Source organism: Salminus brasiliensis, chromosome 6 (assembly GCF_030463535.1).
Source record: "Salminus brasiliensis chromosome 6, fSalBra1.hap2, whole genome shotgun sequence".
Lineage (NCBI taxonomy): Eukaryota > Metazoa > Chordata > Actinopteri > Characiformes > Bryconidae > Salminus > Salminus brasiliensis.
The window spans coordinates 15,830,097-15,853,262 of record NC_132883.1 but is presented as its reverse complement, the minus strand read 5'-3'; the positions used below and the strand labels follow the sequence as shown (position 1 = coordinate 15,853,262).

The window sequence follows — 23,166 nt, the reverse complement described above, 5'->3', positions numbered from 1 at the left end:
TCGTTTTACTGGATCACTGGACCACTGGACTCATCTGGATATATTTAGGACTTTGTTCAATGTATAGATATGTAGTTGTTCAAGAAAGTTTGGGCACCCTTGGCCCACCCATGACTTTTTCCCCCTGATACAAATCAGGCTCAGATTTGTATTATTAGCAAATCAAGTCATCTGAATCAAATGTCCACACTTTATCAATCCTCTTGACTCTTTAACCCTTGTACTAGTACTCAGCAACCATGGGCTCCTCTAAGCAACTGTCTAGTTCTGAAAACAAGAGCCTGTTTAAAGAAAAAGGAACAGCAATTCATGAAAACAACACTTTTCCAACTGTGAAGCGTGGGTGTGGATCTATCATGCTTTGTGTTGCCTCCAGTGGCATTAGCAATACTGCATGGGTGGAGGGATGGATGGATTCCACCAAATACCAGCAAATCCTGGAGTCAAATGACAAACCATCTGCTGAAGCTGAAAAGAGAATGGCTTCAACAGGACAGTGATCCAAAACATACTTCAAAATCCATCATGGACAACCTGAAGAGACTCAAACTGATGCGCCCTCACCATCCCCTGACCTAAACATCATAGAAGATTTGTGGACTGACCTTAAACAATCTGTGCAGCAAGACGACTAGACGAACTAGACAAACTGGACTTCCCAGCAATATCTACAAAAACCTTCTCAACATCACCTTTTATAATATAACTGTAGCAGAGTACTGATGCAGATGTTCTGTTTCTAGCTGATAACTGGGGACAAATATGCAAAACTGCAGCAAATGCAACTTTGACACCTCATATTAATCAAATGTACTATTAATTGAGTATTATTAATTCAGTTCTAACTCACAGAATTAACATTAGCAGTATTTCATGTTCAGTTTAATGTGTAAAATTAACTCCCTTCTTGTGGTCTTGTAGTCGAAATGGGTTAGTAGAGATTAGTTGTAGTGCACTGCCTGTATTTAAAATGTTAATCAATTCATATTCACTACTGTTACTTTGAGGTTGTGTCAATCAAATGTCTTGAAAGACACTGCCCACATTTGATTTTTTAACGGGAAAAATCAAACTGTTAAAAATTAAGCTGTCAAAAACAAAACAAACCAAAAAAAAACCCACCAGGGCCAGACTACGGTTTGGCAAAGAACAATTAGACAAAGACCAGATTTTGTGTACCAATTTTTTTACATCAAAAGTTTCCTCCTTGCACATCTCCCATGAAAACCATACTTGTGCAGTCTGTTTCTGATGGTAAATTCTGTACTTTGACACCAACTGTGGAGAGAGCTACCCGTAGGCCCTGTAATGACATTAAAGGAGCGTTGGATACTTCTTTACACATCTTGCAGTCTACTCTTAGGCTGAACTTGCTAGGACGGCCTGTCCTGGCCATGTTGGCAGCACGTTTAAAGGTTCTCCACTTGGAAATGATTAAGCAGACAGTGGAACGGCTGATTTCTAATTGCTCTTTAGAACTCTTCCCAGACTCTTCTGCATAAACAACCTTCTTTCTGAAGGCCTCAGAGAGCTCTATGGATCTGGCCATGGTGATCCCACTCATTTCAACAGTAAAGAGCAAACCAAACTAACACTATGACTATGACTTATGACTAAGACTATGTTCAGACTGCAGGCAAATCAGATTTGTTTCTTAAATCAGACTTGGTGAGATGACTGTCCGCACTGTTAATTGCAAGTGATCAGCTCGGATTTGCGTGTCCGGACATTACAACCCTATCTGCATGGGTTGCTGTGGTAACAACAGCACTAACGAGCTGCTTTCATATATGGCAGCAAGGGAAATTGAGTTTGCTTTGGCTTTGGTGTGGTCGTTGTCTGTCACGCTGCAGGTAACACAAAAGAAACAGGGAAATCCGACTGGAGTGTCCAGAGCTTTCACACTGAGACGCTTCTGTACAAATCTGATCAAATATGGTTTGAATCTGACTTGCGAAAATCGAATGTCATGTGGTTTTTGGCTGTCCAGACAATCAAACATCAATCTGCATGCAATCTAGATATGTCAAAAATCGGATTTGGGCTGGCAGTCTGAACATAGCTTAAATGTCTGAGGTTTAAATAAGCCAGGCTCCTCCAAAATCTTTTGTAACCATGTTCTAATAATCTACTGCTGATGTGCTGCACCTGGTTCTGTAGTTATATTATGTCCATTTCTCAATATTGTTTAAGAAGATGTTCCAAAGGACTCTCTTTCACATGACTATAGTTTAACCTTCCACAGACTGAAAAAAGTGTCCCTGGGTGCCACTACCAGCCAGATTTTTGTGACTCACAAAGATGCAGAGAAATGTTCGCATAATGCTGCAGGCGACTGAAAAGGAATCTATGAAAAGAAATGCATGAAAGGAAAGAGCAGAGAATCGACCTTGAGGGGAACGTGAATGACTGATAATAAACGATGCTGAGCAAATACTGAACTAAGTAGTGCTTTGTAGAATCGCTTAATTTTATAAAGAAGCTGTTTATAAGGCGTTTATGGCACAAAGCACCTTTCTCATACATCTCCAGCATCCTATACAGCAAAGTGTCTGTGTCCCTGCGGCATTCTCCAGGCTAAATACATAATAAGAGTCTCCAAATTGAAACAAAACAAGCAAACAGATGGTCAAAAAGCAGTGGGGGGCGATTGAGTCTGCAAGCACGATTTCCCTGAGTCCATTAAAAATGCATGAACCTGTTTCAGGTGTCAACAATTGGTCTCGTGATCCTTCAAGTATTTTTTTTCCATCCACAGTGTCTGGACTGGTTGCCTGTTTATGTACAGAAGTAAACATATAATGCCAAGAATCACTGGTGGTGAGCTGCCAAATAACATGTAGCCTTCGCCTGCTTTGGGACTTGGAACTCATACACAAACGCACACACACACACGCACACGCACGCACACCAATACACTCATGCTCTGTTGTTGTGCCTGACAAGACACGCTTACAGTAAGGCTGCATCATCCTTAGATCATCATCACATCACTAACACCCACTCCCACATTCCCCTCAGTCTGACTTGTTAGAAGCTGCTAATGAAGAACAGATGAATGAGCAAACAAACAAACGAACAAACCAAAGCCCTCCTCTCATGCAATGGCCACACTTACCTGGAAAAGCATTTGAGCTGATGCGGTTACACAACAGCACATGGCTTCATTCACACGCACACACACACACATATACCAGCACACACTTTACGATAGTGGCACTGCAGTGCAAAGTGCAAAAGTGAAGTAAGAGGTGATTCAACTTTTGCTGATAAGCACTGTAGGTGTGGCCTGTATAGGGAACTGCATGCAACATCAACTGGTCAGCTTCAGGTTTTCTGGGCATTCCTCTGTTGAGAGAGAGCATGATCACTAACAACAACAGATCTGTGTTTTCTGACAAAACTCAATATATTTCTACATATTTATACATATTTTATACATATTTATTGTATTATATTTGATCCCTATTTGAGTTTTTAAGACCGCATTGAAGTGATCAATAAATACGGAGGTGTCTAATTATATTAAAATAATTAAATAATATATAAATGATAAAAATAATACATGGTAAAATAACTACACAAGGAATAATTACATAAATCAAAAAATAAAATCAGATTTTCAGTTTGAAATTATAAAAAAATAAAGTACAATTTCAAAGGCAACATAATGGTTTAAACTAGGGCTGGGCAATGAATCGGAAAATAATCGATACCAACATTCAGAAACTCGAATTAGAGACTGGGAGTGGCGAGTGGGAGTTTTCATAAAATTCAGTTTACATTCATTAGCATTCATTACACATGATATATATTAATAAACAATATTATATTTCACCATATATTTTGCAACATATAAAATAAAATAACATATAGCCTAAAATTATTATTATATCACAGTCTGGGTCTATGCTACAGCAATGTAACTATCGGAAACAAACGATGATAATCGTTCTACCTCCCAGCAGTCACCACATCAAGCCAACTGAAAATTAACCGACATCCAGTCCATTCATTTTTTTTATTATTAAATGTGAAAACGTCATTTCATAACATTTCAGTGTGCCCTCAAACAGACACTATCCAGTTAAGCCATTGTGGAAAGTTAGATCCTTGACACATGCCAGCACCCAACAAATCTGATCACTGCTCAATTTGTCAGTGCATCATCAGGACACTAGTGAGCATTCTGCCATTACTACAGTAAATTAAAGTCATATTCAGACCAAAGGAAGCTAAGGTAGATTATACGTGATTATTCGATTTTATAGAGGTTTGCTAAAGTTGCTAAAGTTCTGTTACTTCAACTTGCCATTTATCTGCACTCTTATTGCAGTTTAATATCTGCTATGTTAAGCTATGAGATGCTAAATGGCATTGTGCGTCTGCTACCCGATGTATGGTGGCTTTAATGGAGAAAGTAGAGAGTTGAGCTGTTCAGCATGTTGATTTGTACATTTATTAAAAATGACTGTTTAATAACGTGTCAGACTCGTGTCAAGACAGAGAATGCTCGTTTAGAGTTTTTTTAATTAACACATTTTTAGAATTCTGTTAATACTTTCACAGTGTGTGTGTGTTCATGTACTGTCACAATACAGACTATTGTGAGTATAGTCACATGACTCCGCCCCGTCCAGTGTGCGACATGTTAGCTGTTAGGAGAACACCGAGCCAACTGAGCAACTCCAGCAGATTATATAATTGCAATCAAGGTAAAATATTCAGTTAATCGTGAAATAGAACATGCCCCCTTTAGTCGCAAAATATTCTGCAGTGAAGCGATAATTTGCTCCTGTTAAAGGCAGTTGGACTTGACAGCAATCCATCCAAATTACTAAAGAATCAATGATCCACAGACAGCAATGTTTAGCCAAGAACGTCCAGTTAACTAAGGCTCAAATCACACCCTGCTAGAGGATAAAGCCTCAAATCTGCGAGCACAAGTCGACTGAATGGTCTTAGGAGTGTTTTCCACTGTTTTCAGACACATTTAGTAGACCGCTTTACCCTCACTCGTACTGAGCATGTTGCTAAATTTGCAACTACAGTGGGCTTGGCTTTTTTTTGTTCCCACCTGTTTTCAGAGCAGGACTTCACCACTCAGTAAGATTCCCCAGGGTTCCAGTTGTTTCTGCGAACTGCAGCAATCCATTAGTTTCTCTTTTCTTTAGCTGACTGTATGGAGAGCTCGGAATTCCTGCTCAATCTGGTTGTACAGTCAGTCGCACAGCTGCTCTTCCTCGGTTTTGTGTTACCTGCATTAACACCAAACGCTAAAGCTGCCACTCAGCCGGTCTTTTTGCCAATTAGTGGGCGTGGCTGCAGTGACTCCTGCCACCTGTGATGCATACCCTCTATAAATTCCTGATGTGTCAAATATGACACATATGAAGTCAGATAGGCAAAGTGTTATTTTGTGTTATATTTTTTTAAATAATTGGTCAAATAATCACTTCACATTTAAAGAATTCAAATTTTCTGGAAATTATTTGATGGTTCATTATTTGATGACCAGTATTATGGGCATGATTTTGATTTCATTTCTGGAGAAGGAACTTGCTATTCGTTTAGATGTTTAGATGTATGACATTTCACAGTTATCATAACATATTGATGAGTAACTGTACCAGACCAATATCATTAGATCCAGTCCTGCAACAAATCTAGCCTGAAATAAAACACACACACACACACACACACACACACACACACACACAAACTGTGTAAAGTGATATTGTAGCTCATCTTAGGGACTGTATCCTTCAGGCCCACTTATGATGTTTGTATGGACTTACTGCATGTCCCACAAACAGCCAAAATCCATTATTATTTGACCTTTTCCCAACTTCTGTATGAGATCTTTATGTTCTCAGTTCTGACTGGCTGGCCTATACTGTGCCTCATTATTGTGCCAGCCCACTGGGGCTGAAACACTATTCGGAATGAGTGGGCGGGGCTAAATAGCTGTAGGCGACTAGGTCCTTTGCTCTGCAGTGCCACTATTTGTGAATGTTTACAGTGTTTACATACAACATTAAACTCTTACACACTCACTGAGCACTTTATTAGGAATTCTAATTCTGGGTAGGACCTCCTTTTACTCTCAAACCAGCCTCAGTTCTGCACAGCTTGGATTTCACAATGGTGGAAACATGCATTTGATATTTTAGCCTATGCCGACAAAACTGCATCACATCATTCTTGCAGATGTTTCAGGAGCACTTTCATGCTGTGAATCTCCCGTTCTAACACATGCCAAAAGTCTTCTCTTGGATTCAGATCCGGTGACTGGAAAGGCTACTGAAGAACACTGAGCTTATTTTCATGTTCATGAAGCCAGTGTGAGACCACTTTTGCTTCTGCTGGACGTAGACATCAGAAGACATAGACGAAGACATGGTCAGCAACAATACTCAAAGGCCCAACGTGTGCTAAGACAACATTCCCCACACCATTACAAGGCAGACTGTGTGTGCCATAGCAGAAATTGAGAATCATCAGTTTTGGTGAGCCTGTGCCCACCGCAGCCTCGGCTTTCTGTTCTTGGCTAAGAAAAGTGGAACCTGATGTGGTCTTCTCATCCAAAAGTTGTTCTCAGTTCTTTATTAAACCCTTCTGAGTAAACTGTAGAGGCCGTTGTGCTGAACATCCCAGAAGATCAGCCGCTATAATAAGTCACAATGCTACTCAATCCAGCCCATAAAAATACTCAAACCTCCCCTTCGGGCACCAACAATCATGTCACAACTAAAATCCCAGAGATCACATTTTCCCCCCATTCTAAAAGTTGATGTGAATATTACCTGAACCTGCTGCCCTGTATCTGCATAATTGTATGCAGTGCATTGCTGCCACATGATTGGCTAATTAAATAACTGCAAAAATGAATATGTGTACATGTACAGGTGAATGTATTTTTAAAATTGCCTATGATATAGGCCTGTTAGGTGAAGTGCATCAATGAAGAATAGCTCACTCTAAAGCTCAGTACTCCTAGAAGACAATACCGGATACCGGAAATCAATACTGTTACTGCAATACCCAATATCAGCACAACAGAATATTGCCAAGCACTGTGACATATTACCAGCACTTTCTTCTGCTATGGCATACCTAAACAAAAGCAAAAGCAAACAGAGGTGTGAGCACTTCAGACACGGTGTCAAAGTCCACTAGCACTGTCCCTTCGCATTTGCATCTGAATTCAACTGCGCCAAGGGCCAAACACACGCTCGGCAAAATGTGTTCCTCAAAAACAATGAGACGGCAGTCTGGGGAAGTCTCTACCTCTCTTGCAGACATGTTGCGATTTTGCTCTCAGGTGCAGCGCATTACTAAAATATAACTTCTCTTTAAATATGCATCTGGTTCTTGTCTGCCAGCTAGTTCGGCGTGGTTCTGCTACACGGCTCGGATGAAGACTCTTTTAACGTTCCCACACACGCACAGGCCTACCGAGAGGAGTCTGACAACTTTCTCTTTAGTCTCGGGGGACTCTCGTAAAGGAACCTCCCAACACGTCTCAGTGGTTAGGTATGCTGCCATGCACCTGCTTGAAATGTGTAATCTCTCTTCTGGAAAATAATTCACACTCCACCTGCATATTATCCTCCAAGAGATCTTAAACTATGTCTGTCATTCCACCCTTTTTTGTGTGTGTGTGTATGTAAGGGGGGGGGGAGGGTTGCATTTGATTACATGCAGCTCACGTCCGCATCATCACTTGTGTGTGTTAGATTGCTGGGATCCAGGAAATAATTGGTTAAGCATTTTGGGCAAGTGCCATCTTCATAATTAAGACGAGACGCATACCTTCCAACAGCGGTCTGTCTGTCTTTGTGGTTTTCTGTGCAACGGCAGCTTTGACAAGATATCCTTGGACACATCTAGTCATTTGGACACGTCTAGTCATCAGAATAACTTTGATGCACTGTGATTGCGCATCAAAGCTACTCGGAACGAATTGTTCTCCTCAACGCAGACGATTTATCCAAAAGTGTTCAGACACTACTTCTAATTAGTGAACACATCTACTTTAAGGTGCATCCATTGCTGACATTGGTTTTTATCATCTCAACAGAAAAAGCACTGCCAAAGGAATGGGGCTCTAAAACAGTCGCAAATGAGCCTAAGATTGCCGTGCCCAATAGAAAGTAATGGCTAGAGGACTATAAAGCCCCCCAGCACTGGACTAAGGAGCCACGTAATGGCATTCTGTTCTCTGGGGTGATGGCTCTCCATACAATACTTTTGTGATCCAGAACCAACCTTCCAACATTAGTACCTGATCTCACTTCTTGGCTGAAGGCAATCAAATCCACACAGCCATGATCCAAAATCTACTCTTCCCAAAAGAGTAGAGGCTGTTGCTGCAGCAGATGGGGCAAAATCCTAGTTAATACCATTGATTCCTGAAGAAACCTTGAATGGATTAACAGATGTCAACAAATGTTAGCACTAGCGTTCTTTGCTAATATTCCATAGGCCCATTTGGGCCGCTGAGGACAATACAAGCAGCAGAAGTCTACTTTACAAGCTTTTCCTTTACCTAAAGACTTTAAGACTGCATTATAGATTTCCGGAGCTGGAGACTCTGTACTGGTTGCATCGATATCTTGGCGTAGCTCTCCTGCTCCAGCCCTCATTAGCTCAGAACTGCGAGGCATGCTGGAGATGAAATGCAGAAAGGAGATCAATCCTGCAGGGGCCTTCAGGTGAGACGATAGATGGGCTCCAATCGAGCTTAGCTTTAATTGAAAAGCGAAGGTCCAGGCGGCACTAGGCCAGAGGGTGGACAGGATGGTATGACGGTCAGTATGTGTGGTGGGGAGAGTAGGAGGCGGTTTTAAAATGGGCCCTGGAAAAAAAGCCAAACAGCAACTTAATGAAGTCGCTTGCCGCACGCAACGCTCGCTGACACGCTAACAGGAGATTTATACACGTCTACTGTGGTTGCTGATACTAAACAAATATCTAATGAGATTCATGAGTGGCCTGTTTTGGGGAATGAAAGCGATTAAAACAGGACACTCTGAAATAAGGCAATATATGTTGATAAGATTAAGGATTAAATAATAAGGTTATTAAATACTATAAATGATAGGAATGCACCGATCCCTCCTTTTCTTTTCCAAAACTTATTCCAGATTACACATCCGACACCTGTTCTTTTCCAGCACTCATTTCTCAAAATACATTAGACTTAATTACACACATACTGCCTTTTGCTGCAATGGTTCTTTGGTCCAATGGCAGTTGACATTTGTTTCTCTCAGTGTTTTGCCAAAATTTTGTGATAGCATTGCAAAGGACTGCATTAATAATTATACTCTTGCATTTTTTAAATCAGGGTCACACACCAACCTTTTCTTTCCTTTTCTTCCCCCTTGTAGGATTTTTTAAAACTATTTCATTCGAGAAGGTTTACAAAACTACAGAGATGAAAAAACGATCGACTACGATCACTATTAGTCTATTTTCAGCCAAAATAAGCAATCAGCCGATATTTCTCTAATTAGCCGATCCTGAGAGTTGATCAGATCATACTCACGAGTTAAGGATTACAGCAGCTCTGATACTAAAGGGAACTCCACTATAGGGAACTACAATATCCCTTCACGTGAACCCACCCATCACCATGTGCAAGGCCAATTGTGCCTTCCTGGACTCCGGCTGCTGATGGCAAGCTGCGTGATCCGGGATTTGAACCAGCAACCCCGCGAGTGAAGCATGTAGCAGAGCTAACAAACAAACAAAAAAAAGGTAAATGAATAAAGAACTGAATTCTACAATGTTTTGAATGTAGTTGATTTCTAACAGTAAAATACATTTCATCTTGAGAGACCATGCAGGAATGTAAAGTAGCATCCTGTAGCATCCTGCCCAGCCCTCAATCAGTATCGGCGATCTGCTATTTCCAGTTAAAAGGTTATAATCACTATGACTGTAGGGCAGAGAACACCAACCAGACAAACACAAACAAATACTGCATAAATCATCTATCATTTGTAAAATCCATCCGTACCCTGTGTTTATTTCATCCGTATTTTGAACACATTCTCTAAAGGCTTAAGGATATGGACAGAACGGAGCAGTACCACTGGAAATTGTGCGGGCAGTGTAGCCAATAGTTCAAGCAAAAATCCTTTACACTGCTTTCAAGAACGTAAGCACAACGCACAACGTAAGTTGTAGGAAGTGCATTACCACAACCTCCTCTGCCACCGCCATGTTTGTTGTTGTCAGAAGCCTTTGAATCTCAACCTCCTTCTAGTCATGTATTGATAGCGTTCACATCAACATAAAGGACACACAGAAGTCCTTTATGGACGTATTACTTTTTCTTACATAAAGGGAGAACAAACGAGCCTTTAGAATCCCAAATGAGCTGAAGTGAGTAAGGAGAGAATATTCTATTGTCCCAGCAATCAAACGCAGGTATTGCACTTCAACCATACATTTGTGTTTATTTGTGTTTGTCCCTTCTGTGTCCTCTGGCCTGAAGAAACAGTATCAAATATGGATCAATCATGTCCAACAAGGTCAGTTTAATAAGGTCAGTATCGATGCCAATACTGGCCCAGTGTGTCGAATAAGTGTGTCACAATAAGTGTTTCTGAGCGTATTAAAGGCTCTGTATCCAACAATGTTTTGCATTTCTCTGCATATCTGAAGTGGGCTTTTTGAATGTGTGTGCATTTTTATGTACCAACAACACACAATTAATTTTTTGAAAATGTTCCACCCTCTTTTCATCTCTTAGAAGTAAACATCCTGCCTGTTACTGTGAATAGTTAAGTGAGTAGAAGATGAAGTGACCTCGGAAAGGCACAGAGTTAAAGATGAAACATTCTTTTTAACATTCCAACGTGAAAAAACAGAAATGTAGCACCATGCAAAAATGTGGGAGAGATTTAAGCTCTGATTTAACCTTTATCAGGGTCTTTAATTAGCTTATTAGGACTTATTAGGTTTGGTCGTAGTCACTGTCAGGAAAGACCAGGTAATGCAAAGATGAAACACTCTTTATTTCCAACAATCGCCAGTTATTGGCTCCTCTAAGCAGCTGCTTAACACTCTGAACATTACAATAACTGATGCCCACCAAGCAGGGAAAGGCTATGAAAAGCTTTTTCATGTAGTAGTTTCCTCAGTTCACAAAGGAACGGTGAAGGTCAAGTTGATGCCGGGAAGACCAAGAAAACATGAGCAGCTCTGCTCAAAACCTCCATTTGACTGAACAATGCCTTCAGCAAATTTAGCAGATGCTGGCATGGTGCTTCACTGTTCTACACCTGCACAAATACGACTGCCCTGAAAGAGTCATCAGAAGAAAACCTTTCTTGCATCCTCACCACAAAATTTACAGTCACATTTTTTTAAAGGTACATCTAAACGAGCCCTGATGCATTTTGGAAACAAGTCCTGATCATTTAGAACTTTTCACCATTTCACTGGTAGAAGGAAGAGTGGATTTGATTAAAGAGCAGCAAATTATGAAGGCAAACGTCACACTGTCTATAATAAAAACTGACATTCCACAGAGGAAGGCTGCTACAGCAGGATCATGGATCATCCTAAACACGTCCCAAAATCCACAATGAACTCCCTCAAAAGGTGAGAGCTGGGAAAAAGGTTTTGCCCATGGTCCTCAGTTCACTGACCTAAACATCATGGAACATTTGACCTTTTAGCTTTTGCATACCACTGTACATGACCTCCATTCAGATTCAGAAACTGCATCTCTGTAGAACACGGTTAATAACATGGGGCCGACTACCAGAGGCTGATCTACCCAATGTCGTTTATTTTACTCCAGTCGTGGACACACAGAGTGCATTATTAATATCAAGCATGACCTTCTGGTGAATTCTGGTGAAAACTCTTTTTGCTCTCTTGTTCTTTTGTCAGACAAATAATATACTGCAATGACAGTTTGGCCTAATGCCAGGTGTGGGCTAGAAGGGTATGAAGCCGTGGGACTGTGTTCTCTGGAATGATGGTACTCCGTCCAATACTTTTAGGATGACTTGGGGAGGAAGTGGAGTGACCTCACTAATGCTCTTGTCGCTGAATACAATCAGATTCTCACAGCAGCGCTCCAAAATCTAGAAGAAAGCCTTCTCTTCTTTTTAATACCCTTTTTAATACCCTTGATTTCGAAGAAAGAATAAATGAATATGTGCCCCAATACATTTGTCCATACAGTGTATGTGCACAAAACATTTGGGATGTCTGCATTCCTGTATTGGAGCATCTGGTGCATTATTTCTGTTCCAACACTCTTAAAAAAATGAAGGTGCTTCAAATAGTCCTTTGGTAGATTGGTACGTCATGTGAAGGTTCTGTAGACCTTTCAAGGGTTCTCTATTACAAACAGGGTTTATTATGGAACTAAAAGTGGTTCTTCTGTGGCATCGCTCAAATAACTCGCTTAAAGAACTCGCTCCCTTATTGTTAAGAGTATAGAAAAAGGAAATATCATGATACTGTGTTGTGTTGTGAAACACAGGAAGGCGTGAAGTACTGCACAATTACAGGCCCACAGCAGGACACTACACCAAAAGCAAGCTCAGCCCCTCTCTCTCTCTCTCTCTCTCTCTCTCTCTCTTTCTCTCGCTCGCTCTCTCTAGAAAGTTGCCACTGCCCTCATCAATATGATAGTATCGCTTGAGGACACGTTTTAAAAACACTCTGCAGCAACGCAGTGCGGCTTACTAGTGTGTGAAGCAGTTCAGGTAGATCGGCTTGGCATTCTATGCAGGACCATTAAAGCGTTCCGAGGGCCGGAGCGCCAGAAGCTGTTTTCACTTTTCCCCACATCAGCAGCACAGCAGTTCCGAACAGGGAAAAAAAAGTGCTTTATTAATGCTTTTCATATTTCTAATGCTAAGATTACAGTCTAACACTCTAATCGGTACCCACGGTCACCACTCCAGAACAAGAGACTAGAAGAGTTTGCATTGCAACTTCATTTACGCCACATTTGCTCTCTAATTAACCTCTTTTCAATTGTCCATCCTCATCAGTTTCGGCTGCCCAGAGCAGGTTTAGCGCACACACACACATCGGTTCTGCTACTTGGTTTCAGCTGTTGCTCTGGGTGCAAAATGCAGCACAGTACCTCCTAGCCTAGCTACACACACTACGTATTCTACCAACACATCTCACACTACCTGCACACATGCTCATACATATGAATAGCCCACAAAGCCGCACCTGCAGCGGACTATTTACATAATGATGCTATTGGCTCTGACTTAGTGGCACATTCGGCTCTGTGTAACCTTCATGCTAGTGGGCTTTATGGCTGATACGCCTGAATAGAGCTTACAGAAGAGGAGAAGAGAGGAGAGGAGACTGAAAGGAGAAGAGACAAAACAAGAGGAAAGGAGAGAATGAAAAGAGAAGAGAAGAAAAGGAGAAGAGGTAGAAGGCAGGAAGAGAGAAAAGTAGAGAGAATAGAGGAATGAGAGAAAGATGAAAGTAAAGGAGTGAGAAGAAATTATAAGGGGAAAGGAAGAGAAGAAAGGAGAAATAAGGAAAATAGAAGAAATGAGAAAGAAAAGAGAAGAGAAGAGATACGGAAATGAGAAGTGAGGAAAAGAAAGAGAAGGAAATGAGAACTAAGGAAATGGGAAGAGAAGAAAGGAGCAGTAAGGAAATGAGAAGAGATGAAAGAAGATAAGGAAATAAGAAGAGATGAAAGGAAAAGACAAGAAAAAGAGGAAAAAATGAAATGAGAAGAGAAGAAAGGATGAAAAAGGAAATAAGAGAGGAATGGGAATTAAAAAGATGAAATTAAAGAGATGAAAATGAGAGAGGAAAGGAGTGACAAGGAAATGAAAGGAAAGAGAAGGAAATGATAGAAGAAATGAGAGAGAAGAGAAAAACAGCAAGGAAAGGAGAAAGAGTATAGACACGAAAGTTACCCTTCCTTGGGGTAGAACAAGAAAGACAAACAGTGAGAGGGAGAGGCAGAGGGAGAGAGAGAGAGAGAGAGAGAGAGAGAGAGAGAGAGAGAGAGAGCGAGGGCACAACAGAAATGCAGCATCTTGCTGCTCTGCGTCCCATGTAAACATCGGACAGTGTGAGTGTGTATTACAGCTACCGTAGCCTCACTGAATGCTGACCACACCGTTCCGAAGGTCCCTGCTGAAACACACTGCCTGTTCTCATCACTGAATCACGGTCACCTCTTACCACCACCAACATCCCAGGAGCCGCCAGAGAACACTCACCTCCACCGCCTCGCCTGCATTCAGCAGGAACGCTCAGTCTTCCACTGCACCTCACAGCAGACGCTCAGTACAAACACACACACACACACACACAGTCGCATGAATGAAACACTGAGGCAGATCATCGGGGTGCTGCACAGGGCAGGGAGAGATGGGGAGAGATGGAGATAATGGGCTAGTGCTTGCGGCTAGTCAGCGACTGCGATGATGAATACTTAAATCAGTGTACAGTACAGCTTACATCTGACATCATCAGACTATCAATTAGCCAATCCTCAATGAAAAGCAATGGAAAGCGAGATAGAGATAGAGAGAGAGAGAGAGAAAGATAGATAGAGAGAGAGAGAGAGAGAGAGAGAGAGAGAAACATATGAAGAAGAAATGAAGTGCTAACTTGCACTGTAATGCAATTGCAGTCTTGCTCTCTCACACACACACACACACACTCATCAAAATCTCATTGTCAACCCCACCACCCCACAAACGACCACCTGAACCAGCACTCTACTCATGCAGTCCCTGCTGCTGAAGCAGAACACTAAGGCACTGTCCCAGCATGCACTGTCCATGCAGCCTGCTGCTATTGTTGTCGAAGACCTGCCTTTTCCCCTCGTTTCTCGTTCTCCCCCCTTCATCACATCATGTGCTGTAGGTTTAACACTAAAACACGCCACTGGGTTCTCTTTCTCGCTCACACACACACATTCACACACACACACACTGTACATACTGTGTGAATGTGTGCGTGTGGCTCGAGCCCGTTTCAAAGCACGACAGAGAATCTGTGCCACTGAAAGCAAAAGGGAGCCAGTGGGGCGAAAACAAGGCACACACACTCGCGCGCGCGCACACACACACACACACACACATACTGCTGATGCTAAATGCTGCAAGAGCTGGTGTCATTTCTTTTAGCCATCAGTGGCCGAGCACGAGGAGCCTGTAACGGCTCGGAACCTGTAACGTACGGACGCGACGTCCAAGCGCGAGCTCAGACCGGGAGTGGAAACAAGACAGGACAGGAGCAAGTGGACAAAAGCGAGCGGCTGACCGCTCACATGGTGGAAATGACATTTACCTTCATAATTCCAGCCTCCCACCCCCTCTTTCGACGCCTTGTAATCCTGTCAATAGTGATCCGAGCGGCGCGGCTGGTGTGCTACAGGGGGTTGAGTTAGAGCCCCACAGCTCCGGAGGATGAGGAGGTGCAGGAGGAGGTGGAGGAGAGTAGGCAGGGCGGCCAGGCGGCCATGCCTGCAGAGCTCGGAGCGAAACGGCACTCAGCCCACAATCACGTTGCGCTCAGCATTACAGTCCCTCAGCCCTGTCCTCCTCACTCACAGGCCAGCTCCGAGATAAGGAAGCGATGATAAGACGAGGGGAGGGAGGGAGGCAGCGAGCGAGGGAGGACGGGGTGCTGCGAGCATGAGTGGGCGGGGCCACCGGCAGGCTAGGACCGCCCCCTGAGGCACGGGATTGGTCGGCGGGTGTCTGCGGGGGAGAGAGATAGAGAGAGTGAGTGTCTGAGAGAGCGCGAGAGAGAGAGAGAGAGAGAGAGCGCATGAACTCGCCATGAGTCCTCAGCTAAAGGGCTTCAGTCAGAGAGCTCGAGCCTGCATGTCGGTTTAGATTAGGTTAGGCTAGTAACCTTTACTGCTAGTTCCGTTGTCATAGACACTAAAGGACTAAAAAAATAAAAAAAATAACAAAAATAGAAAATAACAGATACAATTAATTTTGGTGTTAAACGTTAACGCTTTTACACGTTATAATTAAATGCAGGCTAAATATGTCCCGTGATTATGTTATTAAATACATTACTCGAGCCTATAAAACGTATGTTAAATACATATTCAAATATTTTTAAATGACAAATACAAAGGATACTACTAATGTATAAATGTATATATATATTCTACTAATATATATATATATGTATATATATTTTAAGACCCCTATATTTTATTATTATTATTATTATTATTATATAGAAGTAGTCGTAGTATCATTTTATGTTACTTAAAATGTACGCTATTGTTCCCTATGTGTAAGTGCCATTTAATGTGCTGTGTATCGGTTATCGCATGACTAACAGGAGATTTCCAGTTAATTATTTATATTTAAGAATCAGTGATTTCTGTGTTTCCTCAGTGTACCCTATACCCAGGCTTAGCCTATGCGCTTAGACAGTAATAGAATGTAAATATTGGGCTTAAGCTGTAGTCCCTTAAGTCCAGCATTCATTATTAATGGGGTCGATAAAGCGTGGGCTGGTGGCACATCGCTAGTCTTCCTTCGCTGCAGCACTGTTCTATTGCCCCAGTGGCTCCAGTTCAGCTGACATCAGCAAACGCGCCCGGCTCTTCACGGCTAACGATGACGTGCTGCTGTAGTGCTACAGAAACACTCGAGTACACACACACACACACACACAGCTTCACCTCGCCTCACTTTCACAATCACAGGATGGTTTCTGCACACCTGATGCGCTTAAAAACCCGTCAGGAGAAGCGTGGGAACAGCACTGCAGCGCGGGGTGATGAAAATACGCTACGTTCCCAGAGTCGTTTGGAAAAGGACGACGTGGAGCATCAATAGCCGCTGCGCACGCTTCCATCCATGCGCGCCATCCCGTTGTCAAGGAAACTGAGGGGTATCCTGGATACAGCATCAAGGGGCATGGGACAAGCAACATATCGTCGGAGGCTGAATCATTTTCAGCAAACCCGATGCACTATTAAACGACACACACCCTGGAGACGCAGTGCCAATGGACCGAAAGGGTTGGCCACTATTTATAGGTCCATTTAGGGACTGTAAAGTGCAGAGGAAGCTAGCAGCCATTGCAGTGCTTTATCTGTGTGTGACTCTTAAAACACAGCTTCAGTTCATACAATCTCCCAGCAAGCATCATTTATCAAACGATGACTGGGACATTAAAAGAGAGGTATAGCCACTTTATTACAATGATGACAGCTCTGTGTCAGAGAATGGCAGCGTGTGTGTGTGTGTGTGTGTGTGTGGCAGTCAAAAAAGAGTGAATGGGTGACTGATAAGCTTAAGAACATACTACACATATGATAACATTATGGGCTCAGTATCAGGGGGGAGGCAAGGGAACGCCCTTGTTAAAAAAAAAACACCCTTCTAGGAAAAACTGCCACCCCTCCCTTTTTTGTAAATGAATGGGTGCAAACATTAGTGCACCCTTCTTATGTCACAATGATTCAAAAGCCCAACCAAGCACATGGCCAACCACAGCAACCACTTTGCAATCCCTAAGCAACCACTGGAAACACTATACCACGTCAACTGCTTAGCAACTACCCAGCAACAGCATAGCAGCCAAATTAAATACCTTACCAAAATACCTTTGCAGCACTATAGCATCCATTTCGCAATACCATAACAACCACCTGAGATAGGGACCTTCTAGCAACACCAGCACAACCACCCGGAAACCACTTTGCACCAGCAACACCATAGCAACCACCTTGGATATCATAGCAACTGCTTAGCACCAATCTAGTAAAACCACATGGACTACCACAGCAACCACTTTGCAATCCCTAAGCAACCACTGGAAACACTATACCACGGCAAATGCTTAGCAACCACCCAGCAACAGCATAGCAGCCAAATAACATACCTTACCAATCACATTGCAGAACTATAGCATCCATTTTGCAATACCATAACAACCACCTGAGATAGGGACCTTCTAGCAACACCAGCACAACCACCCGGAAACCACTTTGCACCAGCAACACCATAGCAACCACCTTGGATATCATAGCAATTGCTTAGCACCAATGTAGTGAAACCACATGGACTACCACAGCAACCACTTTGCAACCCCTAAGCAACCACTGGAAACACTATATCATGGCACCTGCTTAGCAACCACCCAGCAACACCATAGCAACCTAATTAAATACCTAACCAATCACATTGCAGCACTATAACATCCATTTAGCAATACCATATACCACGGCAACTGCTTAGCAACCACCCAGCAACAGCAAAGTAGCCAAATTAAATACCTTACCAATCACTTTGCAGCACTATACCATCCATTTAGCAATACCTTAACAACCACCTGAGATAGGGACCTTCCAACAACACCAGCACAACCACCTGGAAACCACTTTGCAACATCATAGCAACCACCTTGGATATCATAGCAACTGCTTAGCACCAACGTAGTAATACTATAGTAACCACCTAGCAACATCAAAGCAATCACTTAGCAACACCCTAGAATCACTATAGCATCCATTTAGCAACCACCTTTCAACACTATAGCAACCCCATAGCATACCATCCAACTATCAACAACATTTTCACCCTAAAGAACACATAGCAACCACCTAGCAACTGCCTGGAAGTGGGGACCGCACAACTACTTTGTTACATGATATACTGTGTTGACAAACCCACAAGTCGCAATCAATGGGGTAGCAGGGTGCCATATGCCACAAGTGCCATATGGGGAGGTGGGCAGGACGATTCTAAGGACCTGTGACTGACAGGGGCCCTAAAAAATGTATTAGTTGAGTTGTGGGACCCAGTGTAATTTCTTTGAATGAGCCCAAAATCTCTGTGTAAAACAAAACAAAAAAAAAAAGTATTTTTTAAAATAAAAATTTAAACACCTGTAGAATGATAAAGAGATTACTCTGTTTCGTATAAACATGTATTTATTGTATTGTTCTGATTCCATGTTTGCACATTTATGTTTGCACTTGATACTGTATTGTTTCTGTTCCATGTTACACCATAGTCCTTGTCCATGGTCCTGGAGGAACGTAATTTCACTCCACTGTGTACTTGTACTCAGATGGAATGACAATAAAAGCCTCTTGGCTTGACTTGACATCAATTCTGTAAAGAAATCTGAGTTTCACTACAGCAAACCATTTGACATTAAACCACTGTAGATTGACTGTGGAAGACACTTCCTGAAGTCCTCTTTACATGACCTCACAACTGTATAATTAACTCCTTAATGCAGAAAGGTGTATTACACACTAAGGTGCATTACTCAGTAACTACAGGGGCTTCTGTATAAACTGGGGGCTATTCTTTGGTAATGAAAGTTTGTAATAACACTTTTGGCCTACTAGCGGACCATGGATGTTTTAAGGGTTAACATAGTAAAATTGCACAGATGGCCCATAACAGTCACTACAGTCACTGTTTTTCTTTTTGGCCAATTCAGTTTTTATGATACCAATCCAACAGTGGTATTAGCGGTTCACACACTTTAAAGATTAGTAGGTAGAGGATCACAGAGTGAGTCATGGGTTTAAAAAATTTAGGATGTTAAATCTCCCTCCTTTTTGAATTTAAACGTCACAAAAAATCATCTCAGCTTAGTTTTAGTCAAAGGCAACGCTGGCTCCATGACAGAGATAGAGACCGAGAGAGAGAGAGAGAGAGAGAGAGAGAGAGAGAGAGAGAGAGAGATCAGTCACAAGAGATCAACAAAAGAAAGCTGAATGCACTTTTGTGTCAGATCCAGTAAAAGTGGAAACGAGGGAGAACGATCACGGCACTGAACTCACCCAGTCTTTCTGGATATCTACCTCTATTAATAAATAAACAACATATTTATTTAAATACTAATAAATGTTCCTCCTATACCTAATATTAAAATACCTAAGATTAGGCGGGCCTACCTGTCTTCCTCCCAATATGTGATGTCATTCCATCAGGGGAAAAAAAACGGCCATGCCATAGTGCACCACTAGAGGGCACTACATATCTATCAGCTCTGCTCCGTAGACAGTGCTCAGCCTAACAGAGCACAGAGTATGAATATTACGTCATATATTTATGGTTTTTGACCACCAATGCCACCTCGCATAACTGTATCTGTTTTTTTAGAATTGTTTTTGTTTTTTTTCATTATTTATTAACATTTTTTTCATCTAACTATATATATATATATATATATATATATATATATATATATATATATATATATATACAGTGCCCTCCATAATTATTGGCACCCCTGGTTAAGATGTGTTCTTTAGCTTCTAATAAATTGAGTTTTTTTCTAAATAATATAATAATATAAATATATTATTATAAAAATAATATAAAATCCAACCTTTATACCATCGTGGTCCTATATTATTTAGAAAAAAACTCAATTTATTAGAAGCTAAAGAACACATCTTAACCAGGGGTGCCAATAATTATGGAGGGCACTGTATATAATGCACTGCCTGTTTCTTCATAGAGCTTTTTTTAAAGAGTGCCAGTGGGAGCTAGGCTGTGCTGTGAGCTTTCACTGCAAGCAAACAGTAGTACAACCCTGCCTACTAAGTATGAGGTGTTTGGTAAGTAAAATCATAGTGATAGTCTTAGCAGGTTATACTGTTCAAGGTAATGACATCAGGTGTCTGTGTACATTGTGTGAGAATATTTGTAGGCATTTAGAAAACAAAAACTATTGCTAAGGACATCTGATCTTCATTTGAACAATATTTACAGATGCAGGTCAATGAAATGAACACATACATCTGGAGAAACCTTTGTCTTTTGAGCACTTGTCAAACAACCCCAACATTTATCACCATACTCAAATTAGTCTTATTTCTTCGGATTCTCACACATTTAGCTAGCTATGCTCTTGATTGTTGAAGTGAGTGGTGTCAACTACCAAGACAGCCAGGTCAGACTGCCCTAGCAACTTGTGGCCCTTAGCCACAAGATGCCTAAGAAGTCCCCAACAACCCGAAAATGTCCTCACGTGACCTACAGGTAGCTCTTGCCACAGTTGGTTTTGAAATACAGCATCATACTACCATCAGATAGAGATGGCACCGTTTGTTTCATGGCAGGTGTGAAAGAAATAAACCCTTACTGTACAAAAATAATGTATATAATGCACTTATTACTTAGGTTTCTGTCTGGGTTAGCACCAGTCTGTCAGACTAAGGTCTCTCCTGGAGCTGCTGTACCCCTGCTGAATTCCCTTTTGAAATCAAATGACCCTCACATTCAGCTGACGCTTGATCAGGCATTGGCTTCAGCAGAAAATCCGGGGATTACAGGGACTAATATGCAGATTTGCTGCTGCACGGCACGAGCACGTCAGGAGGAACTCATTAGCAGACAAAAGCATGTGAGTTGTAGTGTAACTAAAGTGCATATAGGTGTGTCTTTCAACAAAGACAGCTTGATGGGTGGCCTTCTCTCGCTTGCTTACTCGAATGATGCTGTCAAATGGATGATGTGCCCAGTTTTAGACGCGGATTTGTAACGGCTGTCATTTGATTCGCTCTTCTGCTGCTGACATGTGTGAAGAGAATGAATGATTGCCAGTCATTTACACCCTTTGGTGGTTCAGATTGATCTTAAAGGCCCATATTCTGGAAAACTGAACGAATATGTGACCAAAAAATGATCAAATGTACACACACACACACACACATACGTATGTATACATATGTATGACCCAAAGGTCTTCTCTTGGATTCAGATCTGGTGACTGGAAAGGCCACATAAGAACACTGAGACATAAGAACTCTTTGTCATGTTTATGAAATCAGTTTCAGACTTTTGCTTTGTGGCGTTCTGCACTGCGTATTACCAACAGGCGATGATTGGTGTTAACCGGCCCAATGTGTGCCAAGAACACATAAACCCCATACCATTACACCACCTCCACCACCCTGGACTGTTGACACAAGGCAGGTTGCGTCCATGGATTAATGCTGTTCGTGCCAAATTCTTTAGTTCTTGGCTGACAGAAGTGGAACCCAATGTGATCTTCTGCTGTCGTTGCCCATCCGACTCAAGGTTGGATGCTCATCACAGTTGTATAGAGAAGTCATCAGAGTAACTGAGAGTAGCCTTTCTGTTAGCTCGAACCTGTCTGGCCATTCTTTGTTGACCTCTTTCATCAACAAGATATTTTTTGCACCATTCTGAGTAAACTCTAGAAACTGAAATCACCAGGAGATCGGCAGTTTCCCCCATTCTGATGGTTGTTGTGAACATTATTCAGTTATTATGCATTGTTTTATGTATTGCACTGCACCCATTTATTTATGTCACATCAATTGCACAGCAGCGTTTTTGATTTCATCATGAAAGGGTGAATATAAATATCTGGAAATACATACATTTGTGAAAAAAACTACATTTTTTACATTTTCTTGTAATAATACCTACAGTATTTAAACATCCATGTTGTTGTTTTTATAGTGACCACATTGAAACTAAGCTACAAAAAGTCAGTTTTGAATTCCTTGTTTTGAATGTCCTTTTCTTTTCTGTAAATATATTTTTCAGCTCTTTATTACCTTTATTACCTTTAGTACTTTCTACTTTTTTTTAATTTATCCCCTACCCTATTTATTGCTTAGTGTCATTTTCCTTTAGTTTAAGACTGTGTTCTGTGTTTCTTTGTTACTTGTCATGCGTGTTGCTCTCACCAAGACAAATTCCTTGTATGGGTAACATACTTGGTGAAATAAAGAGATTCTGATTCTGATTCTGATGATGTAAAAAAAAAATTAACATATTTTCAATTATTCAGCCTGTTATTTCCACAGCCTGGAGTCTTCTGAACCTGTTTACACCTGGTCACATCATGTGACTAGTATTATAATTTTATAAGATTTGAGCCACTGTTTTGTTTCCCTGTTTTGTTTGCTGAATGTGTCTTGGTGAGACTGATGTGTTTACACTGCTAGAAAATGAGGCTCAAACACCTGAAGTGGATGAAGTAGTTGGAGTTATTGGATTTGTATCTGGTTTAAATACTTCTTGAGTGTGTCTACACTGTTTTCTGTGGCTTGGCTTTCTCCAGATATAATCCTGACACTCAAGACAGATGAAGTGACCAGACGTAAGCAAGGTTTTTTGAGAAGCAATAGAGGCCCCCTGATTCAATACTGCTTTT

General features: G+C 41.6%; 1 protein-coding gene across 3 annotated transcripts in view; it reads right to left on the bottom strand.

Annotated features, from left to right (window-relative positions):
* The window catches only part of magixa (MAGI family member, X-linked a), a 78,288-nt gene extending 62,616 nt beyond the window's left edge, over nt 1-15,672 (bottom strand). For 2 of the 3 annotated variants that reach the window (XM_072681833.1, XM_072681835.1), the window contains exon 1: nt 15,322-15,672. The gene's annotated coding sequence lies outside the window, so the exon portion shown is untranslated. The remainder of the gene's footprint in view (nt 1-15,321) is intronic. The other variant, XM_072681834.1, reaches the window with a different exon arrangement.
* Nucleotides 15,673-23,166: the final 7,494 nt, after the last annotated feature.